General features: G+C 38.9%; 1 protein-coding gene across 4 annotated transcripts in view; it reads right to left on the reverse strand.

The window, feature by feature from the left end:
* The window catches only part of STS (steroid sulfatase), a 137073-nt gene that overhangs the window by 13276 nt on the left and 99454 nt on the right, over window positions 1-24343 (reverse strand). The gene's annotated exons all lie outside the window — the stretch shown is intronic.

The raw sequence follows: 24343 nt of genomic DNA on the forward strand, positions 1-24343 counted from the left end.
CAAGCCCAGCAACAAGCAAACCAAAAAAAAGGAAAATAAAACGTTATTGTAGCCCTAAGAAGGACTGTTGGGTTCTTGTAGAATCACTCTATTCTGATAGAACACCCTAACGCTTTCCCTGACCAGCAGCAGCTCTCTCCCTAGTGGCATCCAGACAGAGAATGACGCGAGCAGCGCGGGCAAGGGCTAGTCTATTCCAGGGTCACCTGATCTGGCCAGCCAACCACTGCTATCGACGTGTAAGGGTACCACGTCATGCTGGGTGGAGTGCAGAGTCTCCTGGCTTGTGATTGGCTCTGTTTCTGGCCACCAAAAAGCAAAACGGCGGGAGATGCCATTTTCTCGAGCGGGCGAAGTATTCGTCCGAGCAACAAGCAGTTTCGAGTACGCTAATGCTCGAACGTGCATCATGCTCGGACGAGTATGTTCGCTCATCTCTAATCCTTACAGCTAATCAGCTCCACTCTCGAGTATTGGAGTACGGTGTCAGCTGTAATAGAACAGCTGAACAGCCCGCAGCCATTTCTTCTGGTGCCGGCTTTATTCTTGAGTCGGTGCCAGAAGGGGCACGTAATAGAACTTGCTTGTATGGAAAGTATCTTCCCGCTGGGACATAATATTATATCTAGGTGTGCATATGGGTTAAAACCTTTATAGACAACATAAGAATCATTTTAACTACCCATAATTATATAAATTCTGAAAGTATAAATCAGTCAAACTCTCAAAATTGTACTCTTTGTAAACAGGATTTCTTTCAATGAATTCAGTTTTTACAGGAAATGTAAAATAAAGCTCCAAAATATAAAAGTTCATATGTGCTGCTGATGAATACAACTAGAAATTCTACATGCTGTATGTACCTGAATATAAGCCAAGTTATATAGATGCAGCCTCAAAATACATTGACATGGGAACTTTGACAGGGGCAGAGACCTGTAAGTCTTACAAAGGCAAAACGTTTTTGGCATCAGCAAAAGACAATTGTAATATGTAGTGAATTGGCAACACAAATAATGCAATGGACAATATCAGGATAACATTTTAACGAAAAAGTTACTTAATATACCTGTTCCAACTTACATACAAATTCAAATTAAGAACAAATCTACAGAACCTATCTTGTAAAAAACAATGGGGACTAAGACTGTTTCTTCAACCGGGTAATGGCCCTGGGTGCAACCTGGTGGAAGTAACAAGGGGTACCTGCAGCCGACCACTACCACCAGTGTTCTAGGGCTACATATATACTGGAGGGGTGGCTGCAGTGTGCTGGAACTACATATATACTGGGGCATGGCTGCAGTGTACTGCAACTACATATATACTGCGGGGAGCTGCAGTGTGCTGGGGTTACATGTATTCTGGGGATGTGGCTGCAGTTTACTGCAACTACATATGTACTGGGGAGGTGGCTGAAGTGTGCTGAGGCTACATGTATACAGGGGATGTGGCTGCAATGTGCTTGGGCTACATGTATAATGGGGATGTAGCTGTGATGTGCTGGGCCTACATAAATATTGGGGGAGTGGCTGAGGCTACTCATATACTGGGGGGTGGCTGTATGGTGCTTGGCCTACCTATATTCTGGGGGAGTGGCAGCAGTGTGCTGGCTCCCAATGCACTAGGGGTGCAGTGTTCTTGATACCTAAATACTGGGGGCAGTGTGCAGTGTGACTGTGAATTGGTCCTGGTGCTGTGCTTCTGTATAAAGTCTGGTTCTAGTATTGTACTCATGTATTGAACTCCATGCTGGTGCTGTATTCAAGTACTTATCTTTGTTCTGGTGTATATTTGTAATTATTCTATAATAATTATTCAAGACTTGGACAATATTATAATTTGTAGATTTTGAAAACACACTGTACAATTAAATTAAAGAGGACACTGTATATGTTAGAATTAATTTGGGGTAAGTAATGTCTAAGGTACCTTAGTGGGATAGTGCAGCAAACACTATAGTCCATACATAAATGCATATCTTTAATATTTTAAATGACTTTTGGGAAAGGGGGGGGGATTGTTTGAGATAAGACCTGTACAGCAAATTACCTAGAAACTGCCTGTATGTACATGTCCTGGAAAATTTTAGATTTAACAGTGCTAAAGAATTATGGCTCTTGTATTACAAAGCAAGAACAGTTAGTAGTAAAGATGTATCTTTTACATAGTTTCCCACTGAAGTTCCTGTATGAGATCCTCGGCAGGGAAACGGCTAATGTCATATAGTCTACAGGAAAAGGGTAGAAAGCCATTGAAGTTGTTAAAGGTGGTGTTCGATACTTGAACACAATCTATATTCGATTTGCCAACTTTGATCCTTGCCAAACAGGGCATAATGTGGATGATACATATTAAGTATTGCTACTGTTGTGTGTGTTAGCCATAACTGAAGTACCCTCAGTTAACGAAAAAAAACCTGCACAAAAATTGTTAAAGGTTAAAAAAATTCATTGTGGTACATCAAACATCCAACTCATTTGGACTGTATCACAAGCATATTCAGAACAAGATACAAAACAAAATACAATTTAAAAATTCTTGTATATTTTGCCTATAATAGGCTGTTCAGCACAAAATAAAGTAGAAAGGGAACAATCTCTTGGATGCTGAAGATATCAAAGAATTAATCCATAATCATTACTGAAAACACACAGTCAATTAAATACAGTCACTGTGGGTGGCCATATAGAGAAAGATACCTTATAACAGAGTTTCACAAAGTTATGTTTTTTATATAGTAGATGGATATAGTAGATGGTCATCTCTTACAACATATTTCAGGATATTCCCCTATATTAAAAGGGTTCCCCTATATTAACCCCTTAAGGACGCAGCCATTTTACAGCTTAAGGCTCAGTCCCATTTTTTAGATTCTGACCTGCGTCTCTTATATGGTTATAACTTTTGAACACTGTTACTTATCAAAGCGATTCTGAGATTGTTTTTTCCCCACATGTTGTACTTCATTTTAGTGGTAAACTTTGGCTGATAAGTTTTGCGTTTATTTACAAAAAAAGAAAAAAATTATGAATTTTTAGAAAAATTTGCCATTTTCGAAATTCAAAATCACCGCGTTTTCAGGCAGATCGATTTACCACCTAAATAACTTGCAGAATAACATTTCCCATTTGTCTACTTTACATTTTCAGAATTTTTTAAATGTTTGGATAATTTATTTTGACGTCACGCGGCCTACAAATCGAATAGCGATTTTCCGTATTTTCAGAATTGACTATTTTGGGGATAAATACTGTTTGAAATCAAATTTTACATATTTAGCAACAAAACCCCCTATATAACCAACCCATTTTCAAATCTTCACCCCTCAAACTATCAGAAACAGCATTTACAAAGATTGTTAATCCCTTGAGATCTTCATAGTAATTGAATCAAAATGGCGGTGAAATTTAGAATGGTCAAATTTTGTCGGTTATATGTTCATTTAGCCCTAAAATTTACACATTTCCAAAAGATAAAAAGAGAAAACTCACCATAAAATTTGTTCTACAATTTCTCCTGAGTACAGCAACCCCCCACACGTGGCCGTTACTTGTGTTATGGGGGCACAGCGAGGCGCAGAAGGGAAGGAGCACCCTGCAGCTGCCGGGATTTTAGTTTTCTCGTTGCCCCCTTTTGAAGGCTATAAAATTTTCGCTTTTCCGTTATTTGGGCCATGTGACAGCATTTTCTTTGCGAGATGCTTTTTCCAGTGTTACCATTTTGGGGTTGGTATCACCTATTGTTGAAAATTTAGGAACTTTTTTTGAGGTCATGAGTAGAAAAGCATCAATTCTGTACTGGATTTTTTACTTCTTTTTTTTTTTTCTTGTTCACCGTATATCCTAATAATCCTGTTATCTTTATTCTATGGGTCGATACGATTACGGGGATATGAGACATGAATATTTTTTCTTATGTTTTACTAAATTTGCCAAATAAAACCCTAATGTGGGAAAAAATCTATAATTTTTGCATCGCCATCTTCCAAGTGGCATAACATTGTTACGTTTTTGGCTACAGAGCTGGTTGATGGCTTGTGTTTTGCGGGACATGTTGTTCTTTGCAACAGTATCATTCTGGAGTACATATGTTTTGTTGATCACTTTTTATTGCATTTTTAGTGGGATATAATAGGTAAAAATCATAATTTTTGGCGGGTTTTTAACGTTTTTTTTTTTTACGGCGTTCATCATGTGGGTTCAATAGTTATTTAGTTTTATTCTATGGATTGTTACGGACGCGGTGATACTATAAATGTGGGGTTTGTGTTATGATTTAGACTTTTTTGAGCGTTATATGTCTCTTTATATGTTTTGGGGCTTATAGGCATTTTTAGTGATTTATAAAGTAATTTTTTATTGAAAAACATTTTTTTTTTACATTTTTTTACATGATCCACCATGGGATATGAACAAGCAATCATCTGATTGCTTGTTCTTGATAATACTCTGCAATACTAATGTATTGCAGGGTATTAGCAGTGTCAGCCTATGCAGATGCATAGGCTGACACTTTGCCTTTAAGATGACGTCACAGACGCCATCTTAAAGGTAAACCCTCCAGGCTTCACTGGGGTCCCGATCGGACCCCAGAGGTGCCAAAACAGCGATCGCCCCCCCGGAAAACGGTGCGGGGGCGATCGTGGGGTAAAGACCCCCAGAAGGCATGTTAAATGCCGCGGCCGCGTTGACCGCGGCATTTAACGGGTTAAACACCTGCGATCGGAGCCCACTCCGACCGCGGGTGTTAGCCGGGGATGTCAGCGGTAAATTACCGCTTAAATCCAGCGGCTAACGATGCCGGATCGGCTGCTGTACAGCGCTGAACCGGCATCGTCTCTGCGCAGTAGCTGTACGGCGCTGAGCGCTATTCACGGGACTCAGCGCCGTACAGCTACGGCGCAGAGAGCTAAGGAGTTAAAAGGGTTGGCCACCAGGGTCAGTACAGGACTCTAAAAGGTTCACCACATTGTATCTTGCATTCATTTTACTATTTCAGTAAAACTGAGAGAAAAAAGTACACGAAACCACTCCTCACAGAAACAAGCTCTCACCTGAAGCTGTGGGGGCAGCTAGCTGTTATTTTCTGACTAAAACCAGTCAAACCACATTTTGTTACTTACTCAGTTTTGTACACTTACACCTGTTCAAAGCAGTTAAAACTGGTTTGAATCACTGACTGGTAACCAACTTACGATTTTATTTTTAAAAATGCTTTGCCCCAATTAATTTGCACAGCATTGTATGTACATTGTAATTTAAAAATGACAAAATGGCATAGAAGTGTAATTTATGTTGTTTTTGTTTTTAGAATATAAAATCCAACTAATATTTAATTTTTTATAATGCAAAACTTATTGGCCTAGATAATCAAAGAGTTCTAAGGTTATGTACTCCTTATCTCCCGTTTGCTTGCATGAGAGATAAGGAGTCCTAACATTAGCCCCCTTTGATAAATCTAGTTCTTTGAAGTTTAGCTTCAGAGCAAGATTTTTTGTTCTAGTATTCATTTTTCCCTAGCCCTGTTCCTCAGTGATAGCTATGATGTATTTGAGAATTTTGATCACATCATGATTACAGATTATGTATGGTTAAGAACTAGAACTCCATTTCAGACATTTGCAATTATTACTGAACCAAGCTCTGTTATATCATCAAGTGAAAATTACATTTATTCTTCTTAATTATTCTTTAAATATGAAAACTTTTATCTATAATAAGCAGTAACATGTAACTCATTCAAGCTCGACCCACAGGGTAAATTTAAATGCAGATTATTAGTAGTGGTTAAGGTGTAATCAAACATTGCGACTTGGATAGTAGTAGTTGCTTCTTTTATACCATATGAAGAAAAGAAAATATACAAATTGAACATGAATATTTGTAAGAATTTTAGTTAATGATTAAACCCTCAACTAGGCAGGCCTTTTTGGTTATTTAGTTTGCATTCTTTGATCCCCACCCTCAAAAATCGGTAAATCGGCAATACCGATTTACTGGTATTGCAGTATATTGAGATTTCTGTATTCAGGCAGCATTTGTAGTGGTCTGTGACTAAGAGACAAATACAGATGCTGCCTAAAGACAGGGCTGGGACATGGCTGTCTTGCCAGCTAATCAGAATGAAGATGGCGGTGCCCATGCACCACTGACATTTAAATACCCACGGCACCGTTGCGGCAACATTTAAATGGTTAACATAGTGTAAGTGATATCAGCCCATAAGACCTCTTCATACTCCGCCTTCTGCATCAGGAATTCAGGATCGTAAAATTGCGATAGTGTGTTAAACTGTGATCTCTTTAGGTCACTGTGTCACTACTCGAAATGTGACATCTTTTAGTTTTCACAATACAGCCTCATGCCCCAGCTAAGAACCCTTTTTAAAAAGAGCATTAATAGATTATATTAGATTAGTTCATATAGATTATATATATCAATTATAGAAAAAAAAAAAAAACAGGCCACACTATATCACTACAATAGGATAAGCAATAAACTCAGAAATCGTACCGACCCCAAGAATAAAGTAGGGCATACAGTGAAATCCGTCAAATCCAAGCCCACAAGAATACGGCACAAATGCTTTTTTTCCCTATTTTCACTGCATTGGGAATTTTTTTCCCGCTTCCCAGTACAAGGCATGGAATATTAAATACCACCATTTTGAAGTGTTATTTGTTACACAGAAAATAAGCCATAACACAGCTTTGTACATGGAAAAATAAATAAGTTATAGATTTTTGAAGGTGGGGAGTGAAGACTGAAAACGCAGAAACGAAAAAGGGCTGCAGCTGGAAGGGGTTAAAGCTTTTATAATTGTTTTAGTTCTAACATACATTACATAACAACAATTAGCTACAGATTATAAACATTGTTTTCATTAGTTATATAGGCTTTTTATTAAGAAACTTTAGGCAAGCTGGATGTTGCTCCAGCTATTCTTGTTCCATCCAATGCAAATATATTTGCATAATTCCCTGGAGACTTCCCTGGAGGAGCATAATGGCTAGAAGTCTCCACAGACCTGCCAGGTAGCCTTACTTGGTAAACTCTCCATACAAGAGATCTTACTAGGCTTTTTAGTGGTGAAAGGGGCTCATTAAATCAAATATTTATCACTTGTGAATTGCTTTGAAACAGGAGTGCAATCCAGTAATAATTTTCATAACAAAGAAAAGAAAATAATACATTCCAAATAAAATATAAAACATAAAATTCTATAACACAAATCCCTATCTTCAATAAATACCCTAATGGATGCAACAATCCATTAAAGAATGACGCACTTGTCAATTAAGTGTTTCTGTCATCCAAATGTACTGTAATACAATGGAAACTTTTAATGCAATTTAACATTACCACCCACTGAGCGATTCCTCACCATAACTATACAGATGTGTTGGCTTTATTGCAAACAATACATAAATAGCTCATTTATATAAAAGTTACATTGTTACTGAAAGATTCAATTCCTTGCATTATCGAGCAACAGCTTTCCTTATGTTCTACCTAAACTGAATTGATAGAAATACGTGAGTCATCAGAGTGTCTCTAGATGTCATTTTTACCCCTAATGAGGACCACTGCTGCAAAATAAATCGATTTATGCTTATTACATTAACCTCTTAATGACACATTTTTGTCGGCTACTAATATGACCTTGCAAAAAATATGTCTTTACTTTTCTCTATCCGTTTATTAAATGTATGCGCTACAAAAAGTAAAAAAAATATATTTAGCAATTTCTCATTTTTAAAATTATAAATATGTCAATGTTATTGTCTTTTGTGTTTTCTACTTTAGGAGTATTAACCATATGTTTTTTTTCCTAGTACGCAACCTTTTACTCTAAGACTAGGGATGCTTAACTACTGATGGATGTTGTGGGGACATATGTCCAGCTGCAAATTTGTTACCATACCATGCACGGGATAAAGATAGAGCATGCTCTATTTTTCCTGTGTTTATGACCGGATGTCATGCCTCACTATGAAGAGGGGAGAGGTGAGCAGCGCAAATCATAGAAAAGTCAGTTCTGAGTAAAGTATTACACTGCATAAATGATGCAGGGCTCTTTGCTTTACTTGGATGGAGCGTCAGCAGTCCTGTGTAAGGAAGCATTCACTGCTAGAAACAGCCCAGTGGGCTACTATCATAGCACATCAAAAACTGGTATCCATTCTAACTGATCATGAGATCTCAGTGGTTTAACGTGATAGACATGAAGTCACCCAATGATCTTCCATGTGCGATGCAATCCTGGTGATCCCAAAGGTAAATGTGGCAGCTATGTTCATGGTGGTTCTTCTATGTGCAGAAGCACTTGTTCAGGGCTGTTCTGGGCCACAGAGTTGGTGTGGCCCTAGGCACTCACAGTGCTTACATCCCATATTTGGTGCTGTCAAGCAAAAGCCTCTCCTCATAAATCCCAGCTTTAATCCATTTTCACATAATGGGGCACATTTACTTACCTGGTCTCTAGAGTTCCCTAAAAGAGCATTGTCCGACGAAAATGCACTGTGCTGCGATTCACTGAGATTGTGCACCTAATATCCTGAATGTGTCGCTTCCCTGCTAAGGTCCGACAGAGTTCAACATATGTTAAGTGGTGCGCTTAAGTGCATTGGTTTGCGACACAATTTGAAAGTTAAACCCCACGCTCAGTCCAAATCAGTCAGATTGTCCGATGACCTGCCCCCCGATTTCTGTAGCATGAAAGCTAGCGCAGCTGCGCCAAAAGCTCAACCCCAGTGCAGTCACCTGTTAAATACCTGTCCGAGCTGTGCAAATCCCGAAAATGTTGGAAAGTCCAACGAAAGTGAGCAGCGTGACCCTTAGTAAATAAGCCCCATTGTGTTCATAATGCGTTTTGAAACATTTTGGGCAAAATACATCATCAAATGTACAGTAAATGTGTTTTCTAAGTAGCAAAATATATGGTGTACATGAAATTTTTAATCCTAACTATCAATTTAAAAAGTGCATTTGATAAATACATATTTGTTTGAATTGCAAACCCATCATCAGAACGCAACCTTTACCCGCTGCGCTTGAATTACATTTAGGAATGTAATTCAAGCATAGTGAGGAGAAGTTTCTCCCAATCACACCAATTGCATCTACACGCACCAGTCACTTTATTAGGTACACCATGCTAGTAACGGGTTGGACCCCCTTTTGCCTTCAGAACTGCCTCAATTCTTCGTGGCATAGATTCAACAAGGTGCTGGAAGCAGAGATTTTGGTCCATATTGACATGATGGCATCACACAGTTGCCACAGTTTTGTCGGCTGCACATCCATGATGCGAATCTCCCGTTCCACCACATCCCAAAGATGCTCTATTGGATTGAGATCTGGTGACTGTGGAGGCCATTTGAGTACAGTGAACTCATTGTCATGTTCAAGAAACCAGTCTGGGATGATTTATGACATGGCGCATTATCCTGCTGAAAGTAGCCATCAGATTTTGTGTACATTGTGGTCATAAAGGGATGGACATGGTCAGCAACAATACTCAGGTAGGCTGTGGCGTTGCAACGATGCTCAATTGGTACCAAGGGGCCCAAAGAGTGCCAAGAAAATATTCCCCACACCATGACACCACCACCACCACCAGCCTGAACCGTTGATACAAGGCAGGATGGATCCATGCTTTCATGTTGTTGACACCAAATTCTGACCCTACCATCCGAATGTCGCAGCAGAAATCGAGACTTATCAGACCAGGCAACGTTTTTCCAATCTTCTACTGTCCAATTTCGATGAGCTTGTGCAAATTGTAGCCTCAGTTTCCTGTTCTTAGCTGAAAGGAGTGGCACCCGGTGTGGTCTTCTGCTGCTGTAGCCCATCTGCCTCAAAGTTCGACGTACTGTGCGTTCAGAGATGCTCTTCTGCCTACCTTGGTTGTAACGGGTGTCGATTTGAGTCACTGTTCCCTTTCTATCAGCTCGAACCAGTCTGCCCATTCTACACTGACCTCTGGCATCAACAAGGCATTTCTGCCCACAGAACTGCCGCTCACTGGATGTTTTTTCTTTTTCGGACCATTCTCTGTAAACCCTAGATATGGTTGTGCGTGAAAATCCCAGTAGATCAGCAGTTTCTGAAATACTCAGACCAGCCCTTCTGGCACCAACAACCATGCCACATTCAAAGGCACTCAAATCACCTTTCTTCCCCATACTGATGCTCGGTTTGAACTGCAGGAGATTGTCCTGACCATGTCTACATGCCTAAATGCACTGAGTTGCCGCCATTTGATTGGCTGATTAGAAATTAAGTGTTAACGAGCAGTTGGACAGGTGTACCTAATAAAGTGGCTGGTGAGTGTATATTTACGCAGGGAGGCTTGTAATTAGGAACAAGCTCCATTTATTTTTCATTGTTCACACGTTCCAAATCACAAGCATTTCAGTCTTAGAGAAAGTCTTCGCACTCTTAAGTGCAATTGAGGCCCAAAATTTGGACTTCATGAACAAAAATGTGCTCACTATTCCAAAGCCCAAAACCCCAAGGAAAACTAAATCTTTCTAGCCTCACTAGCCCTAAGCTATTAACCCTTTACGTATACAGTGCCTTTATAATTAATGGGGTTGTTCAGGCTTGTATAATATTTACCATTAAATGAAGGGGAGTGCAAAAATACGTAAGCAGTTGTTTTACCCCCTCCAGTGCTTCGATCCAGGGTTGTGCCTCCTTTGATCATGGGTCTCTACATGTATAAAAGGGCAAAATAGTGATGTCATGACCTGGTCGATGGCAGAGGCTGTAGTGGCAGTGCGCTGTGTTTGTGACATCACTGCTGCGTATCTGTATACATATACTAAATAGGAAAATGTGCCAGCTCACCCTCCTTGTGTGGATTCCTACCAAATTCCAAATGTGAGTGGTGCCTATGAAGTCCACAGATCCAACTGCATATAAAATTAACACTGTGTCCGGCACCGTATGTGGTCAGCGAACCTTCCATTATTGATAAAAACGGTCTTACATACCAATATGGCAATGAGCATAGATTAAAGTGAACCTACCACCACGATTCTACCTATAAAGGTAGATCGGGTGGTAGGTGGATGTAAGGGACGTGAGGATAGCTCTTTTTAGAGCTAATCCTCACATCCCCGCTAACTTTTGGTACACTTTATTGAACTAATATGTAAATTTCGTTATGCGGCTACTGGGGCGTGGAGTAGCCGGGCACGAGGCTACACAGCGCGGCTACTCCACGCCCCAGTAGCCACATTACTCCTCCTAACCTGTTGCGTGCGGCCCTCGTCCGTCAGCAGCCCCTCGTCCGTCAGCAGCCCAGTCAGCATGCGCAGTAGCCGGCTTGTCGGACGGGGGCGCGCAGCTACGAGGATCTGCAGCTACAAGGATCTGCGCGCCGCACGCAACAGGGTAGGAGGAGTAATGTGGCTACTGGGGCGTGGAGTAGCCGCACTATGTAGCCCCGTGCCCGGCTACTCCACGCCCCAGTAGCCGCATAACGAAATTTACATATTAGTTCAATAAAGTGTACCAAAAGTTAGTGGGGACGTGAGGATTAGCTCTAAAAAGAGCTATCCTCACGTCCCTTACATCCACCTACCACCCGATCTACCTTTATAGGTAGAATCGTGGTGGTAGGTTCTCTTTAACCTTTCTATGCATGGCGTTTTAGTCATGACACTATGACTCATTGCCAGCGATATCTTAATAGTTAAATGATCCCAATCAGTGATAACATTGATCATTAGAGCAGAAGCCCGGCAGCTTCTGCCATGAAAGCACCTTCCAAGGCTTTTGTGCCTCCATGATAACCACACAATGCATGTAGAGAAAGAATATAGAAACTATAGAAACAGACAATATACCTTGATGTTTTCTATGTAAATGCTTTATTAAATACAATAAAGCAGTGAGTAACATCAAAATAATTAAAGACAAAATAGCTCATATGACACCCAAAGTCAGTCTGAAGGGCTACATCCCCCTCAACAACCTACTCCTAAATGCATACAGGGTGCGCATCTCAAGAAAAACAATACATTACCCAAAAAAATGCAATGTATGGAGAGTACTGGAAATTATGTCAATATGACCCTATGGCAGCAGTGACTACGATCTAGTCTGACACTGAAAAGCAAAGAAAATCATATAAACAACTGAAATACAATATAATGCATAATAATAACACCCATGATTGGAGAATACATAAACCTACATTGGTGGTCCTGGGTGGTGATCCCTCCCACCCACATCGCCATATACCAATGGCAAAGTCATAACCGGTCATAGAGTAACTGTGTCCAAAGGCAGAAATTTACTGTCGTTTCAGATGAACAATTAATTTCATCTAAGCAGATTAATAAAAATAATGAGAAATCTGTGGCTTTATATAGATTTCTGCATGTGCTCATATAAGCAAATTAAAAAGCAGACTTTCTATAATATTACATTTAGACATTTTATTCACACAAGTTTACTCTGGTACCATCACCAATATAATACTAAATTGAAAATTAGTTATTTTTAGTAATGGAATGCTCCAGGGATTGCTAGATCTAGTTTTTATGAGAGTCATTAAGCAGATCGGCGCTCAGCTTTGTGAAAACGCACATTTTCTTCCCTATATTCTGAGAGCTAATTTACTATACCTGCTGTTCATTTCAGAATGTGCTTTTTTTTAATATGTCCCCACTTACAGTTTGTTTTTTGAAAAGACATGCAGTAAATCCTATGAATTGTATTTCCCTTGAGGCTTGTCTCTTAATGTTTTAGCTGTGTCAAGGTGTGACTATATTCCAATTACCATATGTTGAAATGGGATAGAATTATTCTGTTACAGATTTCAATGCTTCTGTAAAACCATTCAGACCTGACATTTTGTCACAGTTCAATCAGGATTCCTCTAATTTGGGTGAAGAATTTTCAACACAATAGGAACAGGCACAAATAGATGGTTTGCTGGGTATGCTGAATAAGCTGCAAAGAGATTCATTTGCAACTGTAAGGACACGTTAATGCTGATGCCTCCAAGTATAGCCTGAATTCACAATACATATTTCTAGAAGAAAAATATATTGGAGGTAAAATGTCCATAATTGCATACTTCAAGTAACCAAATGGAAAAAAGATGTATTATGTAAGTACTTTGTATAAATATTGGTAGTTAGTTACACATTACTTACAAATGACTATAATAAAACCATTCAATCTGCGACAGATGTTGTTTTGATTAGACTCCTTGGTAATAAACATTGTGAGTGTCATCCAATGATAGCATTTCTAAGATGCCTGTACTGATTGTGAACCCATACTACAAGTTATGGATGTTTAGTGGAATACTGTTAACAAGCTGTTTAATACCTAAAGGCATGTGTTTTCCAGTTTTATAATATAGGATTTTCAGATGTACTGCCTTTATTTCTAGTGTCTTTAAATTCGGAGTTTGGAAAGTTATAAAGATGTTAGAGAAGTCGTTGATACGATGGTCTTTAAAGATGACCTGTCATCCGTAAAAACGGTACTAGGAGCTGCTTATTAAAGTAAGCAGCTCCTAGTGCTACAACAGTCCCAGCAGTGTTACAATGATAGTGTTATCGGAAACCTCCAATAATGCTAGCAGACACTGCCGCACTGTACACTAGAAACAAAGAAATCCGGCGTATTCATTAGGGGGTGGTCCATGGCGCTGCCTTTTCCCCGGACCGCCCCGTCCATTCCATAGGCCAGCAGTGACTATCAGGCGTCATGCGGCACTCACCACCGTTAATCCCGCCCCCTCATGAATATGCCATATTGCTTCCAGTGCGGTTCGGGGTTTCTGGTGTGCAGCACGACAGTGTCTGCTAGCGTTATCTGAGGTTTCCGATAATGCTAGCAGTGTAACACTGCTGGGACTTTTGTACCACAAGAATGTAAATAGAGTCACAAGACTCTATTCAGATGTTTATGCTGTTGTATGTGATGACATGACTACAGTATATTAATTTATGTAGATTTTTTTGTTTAACAATAAATATAAATTCTTTGTCTTGGAAAAATAAGACCTCCCCTAAAAATAAGGCCTAGTTCCTCTTTAACAAACTGAGACGTAATAGCACCTCACGGGTCGGTTCCGGGTGCATGGAGAGGGCTCACGGGCTGAGCCCCCTCCATAGCCGGTAAGTCTTTGCTGCATATCGAAGCAAAGACTTACCGGTAATACCAGCAATTGGTGCTAGCATGGGCGCCGACAACTTGTTGGTGATTGTCGCTCCTCGTGACGTCATCAGGGTATAGCGATCAGTTGCCAGTGATCAGTTCTTCCGAAGACCCGAGGCTGTTTGGATTTAACCCATTCATTACTATGTGATAATTCCACATTGTAATGTATGAGGATGAAAATCCCATGTACTGCCACAGTAGTATGGCAGTACATGGTAGGATCAATCAGACAACCAAGGATTAAAGTACCGTAGGGGTTCTGAAAAATACTAAAAGTAAAAATAAAAAAAGTTAAAAAACAAAAAAATAATAATTAAAAAACATTAAAATTGTAATCCCCCCTTTCCCTAGAACTGATATAAATATAGCGTAAAAATCATAAACACATTAAATATCACCATGTCTGAAAATTCCCAATATTATATAAGAATATAAAAGCAGTTTATCACTTCGTTTAACCCAGTAACAGAAAATAGCGCCAAAATTTGAAAATTGCACTTTTTTGCCATTTTGAAAAAATTCAATAAAAAGTCATCAGAAGGTCATGCAGCCCTAAAAATGCTAGCATTGAAGACTTCATCAAAAGTTGCAAAAAATGATTTCACCCACAGCCCAAATCCAAAGTATGAAAAAGTTATTAGCGCCAGAAGGTGGCAAAATCTAAAAAAAAATTTTGTACAGGAGGTTTTAATTTTTGTAAATGTATGAAAACATTATAAAACCTATACAAATTTGGTATCCCCATGATCAACTGATCCAAAATAAAGTAGACATGTTATTTGGGGTGCACAGTGAAAACCGTAAAATCCAAGCCCACAAGAAAATGGCGCAAATGCATTTTTTCACCAATTTCACTGCATTTGGATTATTTTTCCCGCTTCCTAGTACATGTGGTGGAAGAATAAATACAGTCACTATGAAGTGCAATTTGTTACGCAGAAAACAAACCATCAAACACTCTTTACACGTAAAGAAAAAAAAAGTTATAGATTTTTGATTGTGGGGAGGAAAAAATGGAAATGAAAAAACAAAAAAGGGCCAGGTCCTTAAAAGGTTAAGAGCAAAAATTAATATAAGACACTGGGGCTTATTTACTAAGGGTCGTGCTACTCATTTTCGTCTGACTGTTCACCGTTTCGGGATTTGCTTAGCTTTGACAGGTTTTTAACAGGGGTTTGTGCTGGGAATGTGTCACACGCCATCGGCTTCCATGTGACAGAAATCGGAGGCTGTGCTGTCGTGTGATCCGACTGATTCTGACGGAATTTAAGTTTAAAATTATGTCGGAAGACAATGGAGCACATTTACTAAGGGTCCGGTACACCACATTTTTTTTGGTTTTCACGATTTTTCTCAGATTTGCCCTGAATTTGACCAGGGTATCTGGCGCACACGATCGGATTGCGGCGCAACGGCACCGTCTTGCATGCAACACAAATTGGGGGGCATGGACGTCGGGCAACCCGACTGATTCGGACAAACCGTGGAATTTAAAAACCAAATTGTGTTGCAAGAACATGCACCGGGAAGAAGAAGGTGAATTCCAGCAGACCTCAGCGGGGGTAAGCGACACATGCAGGAAATTGGATGCTTGATCTTAGTGAATTGCAGTAGACCCGAATCCTTGGTGGACATACCGGATTGGAAGCATCAACGGGAAGGGTAAGCAAAGGTGCCCAAATGCACTTACATACAAAATGAAGAAGTTGACCTCCGGCGGACCTGAGCAGGGAAGCGACACATGCAGGATATCAGGCGCACAATCTTAAAGAATCGCAGCACAGTGCATTATCGACCGACAATGCACTTTCTGTGAATTTCAAAGAACGGGTAGGTAAATGTGCCTCACTGTCTTACTTTCATGGGAACACGGTATATCAAGTGGACGCATATGGACACATATAGGATACTAGTCTATTACTGTCTGAGAATGGTGACTGTAACAGTCATCTTATTCAGGATGATGGCCATCCATTTACAGTATATATATATGTGTATATTCATGCTCACAAATTGGTAAAAGGAATAATAGTACAGGCTGTAAAAATGTGAAGAAGCATGTCTCACCCTCCCACTGCTCCCTTGGCACTCCCCCCCCCCCCCACCTCCTGAGTGCTGTAAGGGGGAAGTGAAGGTGGGATAATAAAGTTTGCAAACAAATTATGACATGCTAAAAAAGTACTGTGCCAGGGTAGGACAATTTACATTTTTGCAGTTATAGTTTTTGGAAGGTAATAAAAAATACTAAACTTAATGTCATATTAGGGCTTGTCTTCTGTGGGTCAAAATGTTCCTCTAAGTGTCACCATTAAATATTCTGTGAAATGTACAAAAAGCTAAAAAAAATAATTTAAATATAGTGGAATAGAGGATACAACATACTATAGTTATACTGTTTACACATTGGAATACTATATCATTGCAGTTGAGTCAGTTTTTTGTCTTCAAAATGTCTCACAATTGTCCTATATGCCAATTTGCATCAGATTTGTTTATTTGGATGTTTTTTTGTTGACTAAAAAGTTAACTCATACTTTTCCTAGTAGACATCTTAAACGTAAAGTGAAGCGGTTCATCATCCTGTGGATATTCTCGGATGAGAATAATGCAAAGGGATACATTCTCTGTTGATTCATGACACCTTATCAGGGATGGCATCTTTCATTTCAAGAACTGTTATTTTAAACTAAATATTTCATGACATTCAGATCTTAATGCAAAATCCATGGAGCTAATGTATTTATGCAAGATTAATTATGTATTTCAATTTTTTCCCTACAAAGATATTTTCAGCAAATAAAAAAATGTTAAGAATGCTCCTTTGGGCTAAAGCCATTACTTTTATGCAAGTATTTTTTATTACATGTGTGACTAAACATGCTGCATTATTGATATCATATTTTTTCTCCCATATGCAACTGTGTACGACTGTATAAATTATGGGTGTCATGTGTAGGTTGCTAAATATTTGCATCAAATGATGCCACTTTATGGTCCCTTGTAAGAAATTAGAGTTCAAATTATTCAAATAACAAATAGAAAGCAAAACAAAGTGGGAATGTACTGAATTTAAAAAAAAAGAATACAAAAAAATCTGAATGCCTGTTTTTAGAAAGTGCTTCCAGAGGTACAGGCATTGGCTTAGCCATCATTTGCAAAATGTACATGATATAAGACCAGAAAATTGATGGCTGCCACCTGAGGAAGCCTTCAAAGAGCTGACTATACTTGTTTTATCTTTAAAAAAATGCAGTTCACTCAGGGAATTTTTTTTATACCTAAAGTATGACCCAGATGAAACCGACAAGGCGAAACTCAAGTCAAGCATGGAAAACCAACCAGTAGCAGAACGGTTTTTAACAATAAGGTCTTTATATTGGATTTTTGTGATAAGAAAAAAAAAAATTATTTGGATTTGCACAGAGTGCACTATTGTTTTATTGCCGCTATCTTTCCTTCAAGTGAATTGGTGCTGGTGAGACAAGAAGGAATGAGGAAAGTTGTTTGTGAAGGAGAGTGAGAGGAACCATTGAAGACCTTGCCTGTTGACGGAGGGAACCACTTCACAGGACACCTCAGAACACCACACCTCTCAGCCGGTGTGTCAGAAGCACTCGAGGATTACAGCACAGAGGAAAAGGTGCACTGAATGCTGCATGACACTTTAAATGAAACGGACGCTGGATGGGAAAGAGGCTTAAGTGCTTTCATTACGGAAATAATGGGGCAGATTTACTTACCTGGTCCTGTTGCGATCCCGCAGTGCGTTGTCCGACGAGGATTCGGGTCTGCAGCGAATCACGAAGATCGTGCAGCCGAGTTCCTGCAGGTGTCACTGCTGCGCCGAGGTCTGCCGGAGTTCACCTTCTTCTTCTCGGTGCATGTAAGTGCTTGACCTTGCAACACAATTCGTTTTTTAAATTCCGCGTTTTTTCCGGGATGTCAAACGGCCTCGCGAGCAAGCCGACGCGCCACAATCCGATCGCGTGCGCCAAAAACCCGGGGCAAATCGGAGCAAATCAGAAATATTTTGGAAACCCGACGAAAGTGCGGCGTTCAGACCCTTAGTAAATGAGCCCCAATAAGTGCATGCATTATATAGATCACATATGCACAAAGAGATGTTTGTGCAGTGTGTTATTTACTGATATTTTGGCCCTGTTCACACTTGTGCTAAAGTGAAGTTTTTTCTACTTTAGTCATTAGATTTTCACTGATCCAAGAGGAGAAGTCTCAGTCATGAATAATGTGTTGGACGGTATTAAGAGGAACATCTCCATATCTGAGGGGAATTCATGTAGGAGATTGTAACAAACCACGACACAAGGATATATATATGCCCTAAGTGCAGGGAGGCTTGTAGGCCATGGGGATTGGTCCATGCTGGCTTTCCAGAAATAGTCCCTGGAGGACATGTTAGGAAAGGTAACGGACTCAATTTGCACCCATAACTTGCATGTCTACTCCTGACACAGTGATCTAATTTAGTCAGCTATTGCCCCTCAGCTATCAATGTGTACACCAGTCTAGAGCTAGAAAACACTAGTCTTTTGCTGCGCCAGATTTATCAATGTGATGATAAATTCTGGTGCAGTGTAAGACTACCCAGTGTTACTTTAGACGTACCATTAGTTGAGTCTAATTTTTTTGGCACACTAATTTCCACACAGACATACTCCCCTTTTCCAGAGTTCACATCCTCTTAGATTAGTCAGAAAAGTGTCAAAAAAGGTCTAGAAGCATTGATATGTGTGGTGCTAGGCATTAGAGACTTTGTTATGCCAAACTCTGGCACAAGTGGATTAATAAATTCCTCCAATGAGTTTTGGACAAGATTGAACAAGAGGAGTTGGACCACATTTGCTTGAAAATGCTATTAACTCCTACAATAAGAGCTACACTGTGTAACAAACGTAAGAAAATGGCTGATGGAAAATATATTTGTGATGGGGACACTGGACTCAAGGAAGTCAAAATCGATAGAGCACAAGACAAACAAACTCAATTAGGGTGGTCATCAATCTGGGTCACAACTGAAATGGCATAAAATGGTACAAAATCACATACATAAAGAATAGTCTAGAAAAAAGGCAAATATCAGAAAGAAGTTTAGGAATGACGTGTGGACAAAAGAGCTAGCAAAAGAATACAACCAGCTAAGCGTATAGCATACACAAGGTATTTATTAGAGTGGGATGTCTCCTCCAGATGAAAGTGGAAGAGCTCTGAGAATCTCAGCATGTTAACCCCTGCTAGACCAGGGCAAAGCTTGCAGAGAGCTTGGTGAGGTAGATTCAATCAGCTGCCAGGCCACTTGAGCACAGTTCAGACCACTGACTGAAGTGAACCAGGAGAAATCAGCATCTTCTCAGCCTGACCATATAAACTGCAGCAGACTCTGATATAGGTGTAACAGTATGAATGGGGAAAAATAATGGGAGAAATGTACAACAAATTTGACATATTTTTAGACAAGGTCAGACCTGGCAGAGATTTCAGGTGTACTAAATGACAGTTTTCTATTGAAAGCCTATAGTAAATACACTGGGCCTGGGTCTTCACAATCCCAAACGCCTCCTGTAGTTCAGGTCCACATCCCATCACACTCATAGTGGGTTTGGTGGGCGTAAAATTAGCAACAATATCAGAAATACTGATTTTATCTGCCAGTTTTCCAGTGTTCAAGTTTTTGGAACATATCTTGTGCTCCATAACCAACTGAAGCCTATTTTGTAATATCAAGTAGTTATAAATATAGTGTAAAAAATATACTCATTGTTGTATGACTGATGAAAAAAAATAAAGAATTTTTTGCTGACTGCATTATTTTTAAATCCCATCAGAGAAATTGGAAAGTAAAACTGAATTGCAAAATACCTCATACAATTATGCCTCCCAAAATGTTGCAAGTAAACTTTCTTTCAGGAATGGGCTGTAGCTGGAGTTAAGTAGCCATTGCGAGGCTGATAACTTAACAGTAGATTTATTTCAAGAAGGTCTTTTCGCTTCATTCCAAATGACTATGGACATTTCACAGTCCATGTGCTCTTTGAAGCATATTGCTGTAATGGTCACTGTACTGCTGTGCGCTGCCCATGCCTCATGCAGTTTAATTAGATTTTATTGGTGCTCAACTAAGCATGAGATAAAAACACAAGTGGCTCTTGGTTCATGATAAACTATGCAAAGATGATGTAGAAAAACTTTTATTATAACAACTTTTTATATTCTATCATAAATAATATTTTTAAAAAAACAGTGTGTGACTGTGATCTATTGAGATCTAACACTGCTATAAGAAGGTAAATTTGGACAAAATTTGTTAATGTATGGCCCTGTGGAATTAAAGGGCTTGTCCACTTTCAGCACATAAATGATCTAGTTTGAATAAGTTAAAGTTATACAATTGTACAATATACTTTCTGTATCTATTCTCATGGTTTTCTCGATCTTTGCTTGCTGTCCTTCTATAGAAAGCTTCTATGTTTACTTCAAGCGGATAGAAATCTATCCATGGTCATTTAATGTCACACAGGTGCATGAGCCATTATTCTCACAGAAAATAATCAGAGATACTTGGATACGACCACCCTTCCACGTGTGGTCCCGTCCATGGGTAAGGGCACGTGTGTTAATTAATAATATTCAAGACATCCTATGTATATGTGGGAATTGACTACAGTACCCATAAAAGTGCAATTTGATGTACATTTGTCTGGATCCCCCCATGTTTATACAGCATTTAAATGAATGTCTCTTCATTTGAAAGATATGGCAGAATATTTTGACTTTAACCCACACCGTTTCTAGCCAGGGATATTGTCTCATATGTCTAATTGTAAAATGGTTTGTTTTAAGATGTATTTACAATAAATTTGACTTTTACCCTTCTCATACCTAGACTATCAGGGTAACCTCCTGTCTTTATCTTATAATTAACATATATAGTTAAAAAACACACATAATATATATAAAATTAAATGTACATAAATATGTATTTATATTTGCAATGAATCCGGACTCTGTCGGACTGTGCACAAGAATGCCCATTTCAGTGATGAAATTTATGTCACTTGAAGAAGAATGCAGCTGCTACACAAAAGGGTTGCGGGAGCCACATATGTGGCACAGGAACTTCTTAATTACATGTGCAAGCAGTTTGCACATAAAAGAATGTGCAAAGTCAGACACAAGCACCTTAGTAAATGTGCCCCTATGAGTTATGGAAAAACTCATTTTTATGGAAGCACTCCAAAAAATAAAGTTAGGTCCCCTAAACCAATATGTCTGCAAATTAGCTAAAAATTCACTGTCATAAAAGCTTTTTCAAGCCTCATCATTAAAGGGGTATTCTTAATACGGCAAATTATTGTTATTGTTTGAATGATGAAAAATGATACAATTTTCCAATATACTTTCTGTTTCAGATCCTCACACTTTTCTAAATCAATCTTGTATCATAATGCATTTTGCCTCTAAATATTGCTGTAAGAAACAATCTATATCCATAGATGGCAAAGCTAGGTCCTTTCTATGGCCTCTGGATTCTGTGGAGCAGAGAGGGATTGCACCCCTTCTAATCACTGTCATGCTGTGGTTGGTTTTAATGGGTTAAACTTAACCTATTTTGGCTGTTTACTATAAATGGCACCTTAAAATGATGGTACAGGTATAGGTCTTGCATCAACACAATTGTAATGTACAGTTGTTTTAGGAAAAATGACAGGAATAACCATCCTGGCTGGGATATGTTGACAATATATGCACATCTTTATTATAAGTTGTAAATCATTTACTTTATCTTATTTATTTTTGCTCTTAGAAATAAAAGGTGATGAGATCATATCTGTATTTTCTTTTCATCTGCGGAACCACTAATCAGAAACCTCTAATAGTTTCTTTAAAAAACATTAAGAAGCCCACAAATGTCAAGTTATTCCATCTCTACACAGTGGAAGCACTAATGTAGAAAATATAGCGCAGGTATGTTGGATCTTTACAAAAGTCAATACTGAATTAAATCTATAATTTGCAGCTCTAAACCATAGAAAAGGTAATGCTTCAAATGTAATCTAGCAAAACAGCTAGCTCTGATTTCAAGGTTATTACCTCCTGTTGTTTGAACATCAAAGGTTTTTTTTTATTTTAATTATTAAGAAAAATACTGTCCCACATTTAGAACCCTCCCATAACTGAAGCATTTAGAACGGTATATCTATTATATATCATAATATTATATTATACAAACAATATTGCAATATATTTTGAGGGATCATGGGTGCACAAGGAACATTAAACCCTTAAAAACCTGGCCCTTTTTTGTTTTTTCAATTCCATTTTTCACTCCTCACCTTCAAAAAAACTTTTTTATTTTTACACGTAAAGAGCTCTGTGAAAGCTTGTTTTCTGCATAACAAATTGCACTTTATAGTGATGTTGTATACTGGAAAGCTGGAAAACAGTTCCAAATGCAGTGAAAATGGTGAAAATTTGCCCCGTTCTCTTGTGGGCTTGGATTTTACTGCTTTTACTGTGTGCCCCAAATGACATGTCTACTATATTATTTGAGTCGCTGCAATCACAGGGATACCCAAATTTGCATAGGTTTTATAACGTTTTCATACATTTTTCAAAAATTAAAACCTGTACAAATTTTTTTTTTTAATTTCGCCATATTCTGGCGCTTGTAACTTTTTCATACTTTGGTATACGGAGCTGTCAGTGGTGTCACAAAGTGTGACTTTTGATGACATTTTCAATGCTACTATTTTTAGGACTGAACAACCTTTTGGTCACTTTTTATTGAATTCTTCATATTTTTCAAAATGACAAAAAGGCGCTATTTTCCTTTACAGAGTTAAACGCAGTGAAGAACCGTTAATATTTTTTGATAGATTGGGCATTTTCAGACATGGCAATACTTATGGTGTTGATTATTTTTACTGTTTATTTATATTTATATCAGTTCTAGGGAAAGGGGGTTGATTTGAATTTTTAGGTTTTATTATCATAATTTTTTTTCACTATTTTTCAGATCCCTAGGTTACTTTAACCCTAAGTTGTCTGATTGATCCCATCACATACTGCCATACTGCAGTATGGCAGTATATGGGGAGTTTCAGCCTCATTCGTTAAAATGTGCAAATCGCACATTGAAATGAATGGGTTAAAACGAGACAGCCTCAGGTCTTTGGAAGACGTCATGGGGAGTGGCAATCATCACCAAGATGGCGGCGCCCATGCTATTTGAAGCCGCCGGCAATGATAGGATAGCACCCATGAGCCCTCTCCATGTACCCGCACCCGACACGCGCTGTATAAAGTTAAGGGGTTAAAAAGGTAAATATAAAATAAAAGTTTGAGACATAAAAAATAAAGTTAAAATTACATGTCTTTATGTAAAACAAAATTCATAAAAGTAATGAAAACTGTGTCTTCCTGCCCTATGCACAAGAGCACATTTGCTAAGGGCTGGGCGCAATTTTCTGTCTTACTTTGGACAAACTGCTTGCACAGGTATTAAAGAAATGTCTGCACCACAAATTAGGGGGCTGGTGCTCAGTCAAACCGTCCAAAAGAATTGTGTCACATGGTTCATGTTAAAAGTGCACCAAAAAAAAAATGGTGCAGTTTGTCAGAGCAGTGCAGAAGGCACCAGATTAATGAAGAACGGGTGCCAGAAATCATGAATCTGGCCCAATACACAGGCAAACTGCATTTAGTGAATTTAGTACTTTGATTCCAAAGTATTTAAGTTATAACGCAAAAGTAAAAAACTAGGTTTTACACTATACAAGAAAAAAATAATGAAAAGTGATCACAAGGTGATACATTATCCTGATCGGTATCCATGAAACTACAGGTATTCTCGAAAACATAACTCCTGAAGCAAATCCATACACAAAAGTCTAGAAAAGTCCAGAATATATTCAAATATAGGGGGTCATTTATTTTAGGCTTTTCTTGTTTTTCCTGGGAGTAGCCCGCATGACCTCCAGCACCTCACTCGCCCCCAACCCTGAAAGGCTGATAGACCTGTGGCACATTGCAGTAAAATTCACATCCATTTACATAACCACATAGAAAGATATGGGGATGTGTGCCAGCTGTGAATAATACAACAAGCACATGTCGATAGTGTGCATATA

Source organism: Engystomops pustulosus, chromosome 2 (assembly GCF_040894005.1).
Source record: "Engystomops pustulosus chromosome 2, aEngPut4.maternal, whole genome shotgun sequence".
In the NCBI taxonomy this organism is placed as follows: Eukaryota; Metazoa; Chordata; class Amphibia; order Anura; family Leptodactylidae; genus Engystomops; species Engystomops pustulosus.